Consider the following 9,888-nt stretch of genomic DNA (forward strand, 5'->3'; position numbering starts at 1 on the left):
CAAGCACAATTAAGAGACCCATTTTTTGAAAGTGCGTCCGCTTTTTAGAACGTTTCATATGTAAATCTATCCTTATTCCAAATGTCTGCAGATGCCCAGTGTCAAACGCAGTTCGAGCATTCAAACGCAACAGTGGAAGCCCTGAGGGCTTTTTAAGTCTAGCAGTGGAGCGCCGCCTACACACATAAAATGTCGGCATCACATGTTTAGCTGAGCAGTCTGAGCTTGCAGCGCCTTTACCCCCATTACCGATGCGTTGCTTGCCAAAAGTTTTCCATAAACATGACGATCAGTTTCGGGTGCTTACCCTTAGCAATATTATATATATATACCCCTAGTAATACCGTATGGCTAAGCGGAATTGTCATTTTTTAAGGAAAATTAATTTTTTTGTAACCATTGACGTTCGTTTTTGCTCACTAGATTTAGTGTGTTTGTTTTTTATGTGAACTCTTAACCGAATTGAGTTATGTTCGCCTAGTTTTTGTAAATAGCTGAGAGCATTATGGTCATCTATATGTTCATGAATGAAAGCCTTTATTACTTCACAGGCTTTTAGATCTATTCACGTGCGTCTCTACACTTAAACAAATAGTTCGAACGAGATGGATGGATTGCCTATCGTGCTTTTTGAGATCAGTTCTTATGAAACCTGCAAGCCAAAGGTTTATTTAGTTCGCGTTTACATCGAGAGAAAACTCATAAAGACAAGGCTTTTACATTATTATATCCGTCTCAACGCCTAAAACGTTCACCTGTATGCCCTTTTAACTTAGTGTTATTTAAAAGCACATTTCAAATCAGAACTTTAATATTTTGCAGATAGGTTTTTGACTATTTGTTTCGAATGATGGATACATATATAAATTGTAGGCTAAAAGAGACTGCTGTCGAACAATTGAATCCTATCGTGAATCTATATCGATGTTTCTTTCTACGTATATTTCTACATATATACATATAAAACTTTTTGCTTGTTTATTCTTTTTTGTGACCTTTGCCTGATGTCTTGCTAAGTCAGTAACACCAACCCGTTTCAATGCGATGCTATAAAAAAAAAAAATATGTATATGTATTATACTTTTGGTAACGAAATGCTCGTCCAGACAAAAAAAAATTCTCAAGAAATCAAACACATGATAGCTTGAGAAAGTCAAGCTTTGGATACGTGATGAGTGAAAGCCAGCATTCGCAAAGCATACAATGTATTTATCATACTTTCCAAATGTCATTAAATTTTTAGATAAGTTCTATTCAGTGGCATAAATTACTATCGACTTTTTGGAAATTTTTGGGTTCGTTTTTACTTTTTTTTTTTTTTCTAAATCTATAAATAATAGATTTAGAAAAAAATATTTAGAAATAAATTTATTTCTAAGTCAACTAATTTCAATGAAACGAGATAGTTAATATAGCTCCAATACCTATTAACAGCGATGTACATTCACAGCAAGCATTTCGATGAAATAGATTTTTCGATAGAACGATGAAATTGGGAGTTTTTCGAAATTCTGCTGCAAGTAGTGGAGACGTACGAAACTAACCCTGGCATGGAACTTGTAAGTGATCTTTTTGTTCCTTATTATATCGGACTTCAGCTCGTCAATAGTGATACCACTGAATAGATTTCATCTCAACAGGCCAACCCGCGCTTGTGCAGGTCCATAGTTAGAATGGTCTAACGATAGTGGCTAAACAAACTGTCATAACGTGTTCCATGTCGTGAAAAATGATTAATTTCTTATTCTAGATTGGTGTTTAATACTTACAAAGACAATCAGATATGCGAAACGCTCTTTAACCTATTGTCTCGTAAAGCGAATCTCACTTTATGAACAATGTATTAATAATTTTACTTGGCAAACTAGAGAAATAACGACATTCAGTAAATAGTCTGCTTTAATTACCAAAATGAGGCTACGATTTGGAATATCAAAAACGAATGCTCGCTTTCGTTTACCGAATCGAAACGAAGTACCACTTCATTTTTTTTACTCTCAGGCTAATGCCATTACCGCCACCCTTTTTGCAGAGAAATGTTACCCATCGGTTGTCGGCGCCGCTCGAGTCTGCTGAAAATGCTCAGCGGCGACTTCTATAGATTAAGAGAGACCGCAAGGTATCGAATAGTAAATAACATACCCAGCATCAACCATTGCGACATTGCTGGTTTTTAAAAAGTTCCATTTCACATAATCACACTTTTTAAATCTAGTATGTTTTTTTCACCATATATATCGGCTTACGATGTCCCGTGCGTGTAGCATGTCGTGGCTCAATCAGGTGAAGGACGCTTGTTTAATTGCTTGAATATAGTCCGGATCAAACACCAACGATAATCCATAAAAAAAATTGAATAAATGATTTGCATAGTCCCGTCCACAGTGTACAGAAAATACGCAAGTGAGGCTTGGTATACAATTTAGAAGTTATGTAAAAAAAAAAAAAAAAAAAAAAAAACAAGTTCAAGACACTGCAATCAACTTCGTGGCTAAATACCAAAGAATTGAAGTAACTAACACTCAACAGGTGAATAAGGCATCGTACAAGTATGCGCGGCAAAGTGCCCGAGTTAGATGCTTTGAGAACATCTGGCAGTTATCCCAAGCACAATTAAGAGACCCATTTTTTGAAAGTGCGTCCGCTTTTTAGAACGTTTCATATGTAAATCTATCCTTATTCCAAATGTCTGCAGATGCCCAGTGTCAAACGCAGTTCGAGCATTCAAACGCAACAGTGGAAGCCCTGAGGGCTTTTTAAGTCTAGCAGTGGAGCGCCGCCTACACACATAAAATGTCGGCATCACATGTTTAGCTGAGCAGTCTGAGCTTGCAGCGCCTTTACCCCCATTACCGATGCGTTGCTTGCCAAAAGTTTTCCATAAACATGACGATCAGTTTCGGGTGCTTACCCTTAGCAATATTATATATATATACCCCTAGTAATACCGTATGGCTAAGCGGAATTGTCATTTTTTAAGGAAAATTAATTTTTTTGTAACCATTGACGTTCGTTTTTGCTCACTAGATTTAGTGTGTTTGTTTTTTATGTGAACTCTTAACCGAATTGAGTTATGTTCGCCTAGTTTTTGTAAATAGCTGAGAGCATTATGGTCATCTATATGTTCATGAATGAAAGCCTTTATTACTTCACAGGCTTTTAGATCTATTCACGTGCGTCTCTACACTTAAACAAATAGTTCGAACGAGATGGATGGATTGCCTATCGTGCTTTTTGAGATCAGTTCTTATGAAACCTGCAAGCCAAAGGTTTATTTAGTTCGCGTTTACATCGAGAGAAAACTCATAAAGACAAGGCTTTTACATTATTATATCCGTCTCAACGCCTAAAACGTTCACCTGTATGCCCTTTTAACTTAGTGTTATTTAAAAGCACATTTCAAATCAGAACTTTAATATTTTGCAGATAGGTTTTTGACTATTTGTTTCGAATGATGGATACATATATAAATTGTAGGCTAAAAGAGACTGCTGTCGAACAATTGAATCCTATCGTGAATCTATATCGATGTTTCTTTCTACGTATATTTCTACATATATACATATAAAACTTTTTGCTTGTTTATTCTTTTTTGTGACCTTTGCCTGATGTCTTGCTAAGTCAGTAACACCAACCCGTTTCAATGCGATGCTATAAAAAAAAAAAATATGTATATGTATTATACTTTTGGTAACGAAATGCTCGTCCAGACAAAAAAAAATTCTCAAGAAATCAAACACATGATAGCTTGAGAAAGTCAAGCTTTGGATACGTGATGAGTGAAAGCCAGCATTCGCAAAGCATACAATGTATTTATCATACTTTCCAAATGTCATTAAATTTTTAGATAAGTTCTATTCAGTGGCATAAATTACTATCGACTTTTTGGAAATTTTTGGGTTCGTTTTTACTTTTTTTTTTTTTTCTAAATCTATAAATAATAGATTTAGAAAAAAATATTTAGAAATAAATTTATTTCTAAGTCAACTAATTTCAATGAAACGAGATAGTTAATATAGCTCCAATACCTATTAACAGCGATGTACATTCACAGCAAGCATTTCGATGAAATAGATTTTTCGATAGAACGATGAAATTGGGAGTTTTTCGAAATTCTGCTGCAAGTAGTGGAGACGTACGAAACTAACCCTGGCATGGAACTTGTAAGTGATCTTTTTGTTCCTTATTATATCGGACTTCAGCTCGTCAATAGTGATACCACTGAATAGATTTCATCTCAACAGGCCAACCCGCGCTTGTGCAGGTCCATAGTTAGAATGGTCTAACGATAGTGGCTAAACAAACTGTCATAACGTGTTCCATGTCGTGAAAAATGATTAATTTCTTATTCTAGATTGGTGTTTAATACTTACAAAGACAATCAGATATGCGAAACGCTCTTTAACCTATTGTCTCGTAAAGCGAATCTCACTTTATGAACAATGTATTAATAATTTTACTTGGCAAACTAGAGAAATAACGACATTCAGTAAATAGTCTGCTTTAATTACCAAAATGAGGCTACGATTTGGAATATCAAAAACGAATGCTCGCTTTCGTTTACCGAATCGAAACGAAGTACCACTTCATTTTTTTTACTCTCAGGCTAATGCCATTACCGCCACCCTTTTTGCAGAGAAATGTTACCCATCGGTTGTCGGCGCCGCTCGAGTCTGCTGAAAATGCTCAGCGGCGACTTCTATAGATTAAGAGAGACCGCAAGGTATCGAATAGTAAATAACATACCCAGCATCAACCATTGCGACATTGCTGGTTTTTAAAAAGTTCCATTTCACATAATCACACTTTTTAAATCTAGTATGAAAAAAGTGAATTTTACTTAATTTACATATATATATATATATATATATATATATATATATATATATATATATATATATATATATATATATATATGTGTGCATTCAGTAATAATTTATTTTTATTTTTAATTTTATTGTTAAAGTTAGAGGTTTTTAGTTCTTGCCTATCAATTATTTTTAGTGTTTTGCTTAACAAGAAGATGAAGGTCACCGTAAATAGCAACAAAATAAAAAATAAAATCAAAGGAGGTAAAGATAGACTCTCGGGAAAGCGGCCTCAAGCCCCAAAATGCCAACTATCGTCTGGAATAAGAATGTATTTATAGTTCAAATTTGGATTTCAATGATGAAACACCTAAGCTTACCTTTATTATCAGAATTTTAAAAAATTCTTTCTTGCTACAACTTTTTATCGTGCGGGCTGAAATGGAGTGTCAAATCGGATATACCTGAGCTTGTGTCTGATTTCAATAGTTTTCTCAGGATAAAACCCAACCGAAAATTAGAAGTTGACCATAATAACCTCTGAATTGGACAACTATATTTGATCGTATAACGAAAATCATACCGTTGAACATTATTGGATTTTAGGGAATACGGCGAAAAGTGAGCTACTACTGATGCTGTAAAGATTTCTCCACATCTTAAGCCCGAAATATCGATTTTGGACACGTTGGCCGAGTGCCCACTTCCTGTTGTATATCGCCCCCAGTGCTGCTACTGGTTGTAGATGTAACGGTTGCACATCGCGGCCTTTTCGTGCTTCGGGAATTATTGCCATTGTCATAACGCCAATTTCACGATCTTCCACTCAACTTAATGCCCCACTTAGATCACCTATTTTCATCATTAGATTAAATTACTTCAGTTGTATTTCACTATATATTAATACTCTGAAGAGCGCTTTTAGACCACATCACCGTGCCACTAACCTAAGAGTCATCTAGAACGCTCTTGATAACTATACATTAACTTAATTTTTCATATAAATATATAGGATTTCTAATAGCATTTGGGGCTCCCCTGTTCTCTATTTTTAATTAGGCTACTCTCAGTGAAATCAGAACAATGTTTAATTTGTGATGTCCTCAATTCTATTGCTGATATTATAAAGGGCAGAAAAAAATTCCCTTGATGAAAGATATAGAGCACTTGCTCTCAACTCTTCTCCCATTATTCTTTGGGCCTACCGAAAGCTTTTGGCCGATCTAGGATTTCCCGGATCTCAATCTATTACGCAGGCGTGCTTGAAGGACACTCAGATAAATGCCGGCGTCCTGCACGCTGCCGTAATTAAAACGTAATGAGTTAAGGACGTTTCAAAAAAAAAAAATCAGCGCAGTTTATCCAAGATCGAAGCTCGAGCTTTTCGAAACGGTTGCATTGGATGAAATAGGTTATCAGAAATATAGCCACCCAAATATGATACATCGTAAGATAGTTGATATCGTTTTTCGAAACAGACATCACTTTAACGTGTGTATATAGAATGTTTGAATGAACAGACGCAGGTTTTATTCTAGTAACACCTATATGTACCCGATGCACTCAAAACAGGCACTTTGCCTCACAAACATTTTTCAGGTCATACATGCATTTGTATTCATTCTTAAATCTATATTTTTTCTATGTTGATTTAAGTGCGTTCGAGGGGTGGGAGCGTGATGGTACCATGCCGCTCATTGCACCCCATTACGATTCTTACGATACCCGGAAAATGTTTGAACATAAGCTCAATCAGATTTGTCCAATTCAACTCGCATAACAGAGAGTGTTGTAAGGACTCTCTATCTTCACTTTTTGATCTTGTGATATTTTATTGTTATCATAGATTATATATAAAGTGGTTGACTATTACAAGAAACTGTGAATAAATTAAAGTTCATTCAACATTTGGCTAACTGGTTCAGTTGAGTACGGATTTCTATCCGACTCAGGATATCCCACCAGCTGTACATGCAAACTTTCCACTGTTTTTTAAAAATAGAATAGCTAGAGTATTGATTTTTATTGATTTGGAATACAGTTCATAACTTGCTTCTCCGCAATCTAAGGCTATTTGTTCAGCAGCGAACCAACTTGAATGAAAGTGAAAGTCTTTGTCTATTCGATATGTCGAACACGTAGAAAAAAAATCATTTGGTTTCAGCTGTTTCGGTCACTTGAAGAAGATCATATTCACAGGATCGTATTTAGACTGAGTTACAAAATCTCTTTATTAAATTATTTAAATTACTATTCTCTTTATATATCTATGTCTCTTTAAATTACTACTATTGTTACGCATCATTGGTCCAGTTAATTTGCAAACACGTTAAGGGCACTATGTAGCTTTTTTTTTTTTGTGTATATGAGTTATTAATGTTAACAGAAATTACGTTGCTTCTTAACGATTGAAAGTTAGAAATGGGCTCAACGCAAGGTTGATATTTACATCGACAACAACGATAGCTAGAACACTAGTTAGCAATCAATGGACGCCTTTATCAGGAAAGCGAAAGGTTCTTTCGCCTTTTTTTGTTTTTGTTTGTTTTTTTTTTTTTTTAGTAAACGGCAAAAAGGTCACGAGGTATTAAAGGCAGCAAAATTAACTACTAGGCGTCCGTATATTTTTAGGTAAGATACAGCTATTATTTTTCATCTTGGCTAATATCTAAACATTGGTGTACGTTCCATGCGGGCGGTGTTTTTCCGTGTAGCACCAGGCCAGTACGCCAGGTCGTTGATCTTTCACTACAAATGCCAGCAAGAAATTTAGATACTTGACATAACATATTTGAAAATCATATGGATTATTTTTACTAAATTGGTGCTAAAATTGGCGTATGAAGGCCATGGCGGTACGACGTGCCTCGCACCCTAATGGTTGGGTGACGTTCTATTGGGCAATATGGGATACAGTTTCTCTTTTTTAACAGGAAGCTAGGTTTTCTTGCTACTTACGAAACGTCAGAAAGCACTGCTAACCCCCCGAATTCTGGATTTCAAAGATGTTACGTACTATTCGACAACTGAATAATAGCAAGAACAGTCCTTACGGTTTTGTTTACTTTAGAATAAGACTGTGGAGACAAGTGAGTTAGAAAAAAATTCATTTTTCCTATTAGATAAAGCACAGGATACGTATGCCATCGGAAAATATAATAGATTTGTACTTGTGAACACGTTTTCTGTTGCATTGTGTATCTTAACTCTACGATTAAGGTTATTGCTGGTGCTTTAAGTAATGACTCTCACTATTTTCCATTGAGTTATCTAAGTTCTATTGAGAGAAAGACATCTACTGACAATTAAAAAACAATACGATACACAAATCCGTCAAGTATTTTTGAAGCCTGCTTTGTCTTACATCGCTGCTAGTTACCTTCGAACGTCAATGTTTAAAAAAGTCATGCGCTGCCTATGAAGAGATATCGGAATGAGCGAATGATTTCAACATCGCTCTACAGTTAATATGTGTTCGGGCAAGAGTCTAACTCGAACAAACTTTTTTTTTTTTTTTTGCTACACCCACTGGACCGTAATAATGGTTTAAAGCTTCAAGTGTTTTCGGAAAAGGAATAAGGATGGATAGTCAAGCGCCCTTGACCGCCGTACACTGTGATCCTCTACAAAGCTGCTTGACGAATCTCGTTTACTCTCAGCATCTCCGAGTCTGGATTGTCTCATTTCGGCAGCGACAATGGCAGGAAGCGCGCTGGCTAAAATGAAACTATGGCACTCCAGTGAATTTTTATCTCAGATACAGCAAACTGGGAAGCAAATTCATTTGCCAGATGTTCTATACAAAGTGCATATTCTTACAACAGATAACTGAGTTAAATTTATCATTCTATAGCTTAAAAGTATGCTTTAGCTTTAACCTCTCTGTTGTTTAAACTACGCTGACTCATAATAGGAACATACTTACGTATTTGATAGATGACGTACGCATTTGTGGGCCGACTGGGGGGGACCTACAGATTATCTAGTTTACTACTTTGTAAAAGGGAAGTCATCAATAATATGGCACTAAGAAACAACAATCATCAGGCGTCTATATCATTTTCTAAGAAATATAAACCTTTCACTAAAACAAAGGAAAAATCGATAACTTCTTCGATGGGTCAGATTCGATCTCTATGCATAGAACTGAAATACATTGGGTTAACTTCGTAAGAGGCACACGATTTTAGCTGTTATAAAATACAGTGGCACGCAAAAAGCAACCCTTCCTCTGACCTACGTCGGTATTTTTCAAGTACCAGCTAATCTGGTTGATATTTCCTAGCTCAGTTACAGGGCATGGGGTAAAATTTGTTATGTGTGTAGCATCACTATCGCCTGAAACGACTGAGAATTACTTGCTTAGCAGCTATAAAAGGCCAATAGAGCCTTTGAGTTTCACCGTGAAAAACCTGGTACTCGAAAAAATCTACGAGGAGGATCGAGCTATGTGGGACACGGGTCGTTAGGGCGACCCATTCCTTTGACGTTTGTGTCGCAAACGAGCACCATTGATTTTCATCATTTTTAGATGCACACATATAAAAAATTTGGTGCCATGAAGACTGCGTAATGTTCAATAGACAGAATTTCAAAGGCCGGAGTTATTTGAAATCAATACGTAATATCTATAAAAACATCCGTATGAAAAATATCGTGTCTTTAAACGATGTAAAGATTTGTGTGTTTTTTGTTAAATACACTTTGCTCAAGTGTGAGATAGGTCTGAAGAAATTTCTTCTCGGTTTCCCTCCAGCGGGTTGAACATACTAGTAGTTCCCCTATTGGAATAGTTGTTCTCATTCTTCATTCATTTCTTTCCCTATCTTCACTTGATTCGAGGCTGACAGAAAACGCATTTCAAAACGCAGAGTGATTCACTTAAATTTAAAGTTCAGCTGGTTATAATGCAGAAAAAACATATTTCTACAATGACGTCTAAGTACACTCTTAACATGATTATTATATTGTTTATATACATTACAAGTCATTTCAACTAACGTGTCTGTATTTATTAGAAGACACTAATTATCTATTATGCGATAACACGATTAGATACATTTTATTATTAGTTATATAT

This window comes from Varroa destructor, unplaced genomic scaffold (genome assembly GCF_002443255.2).
Source record: "Varroa destructor unplaced genomic scaffold, Vdes_3.0 BEIS01000003.1, whole genome shotgun sequence".
Lineage (NCBI taxonomy): Eukaryota > Metazoa > Arthropoda > Arachnida > Mesostigmata > Varroidae > Varroa > Varroa destructor.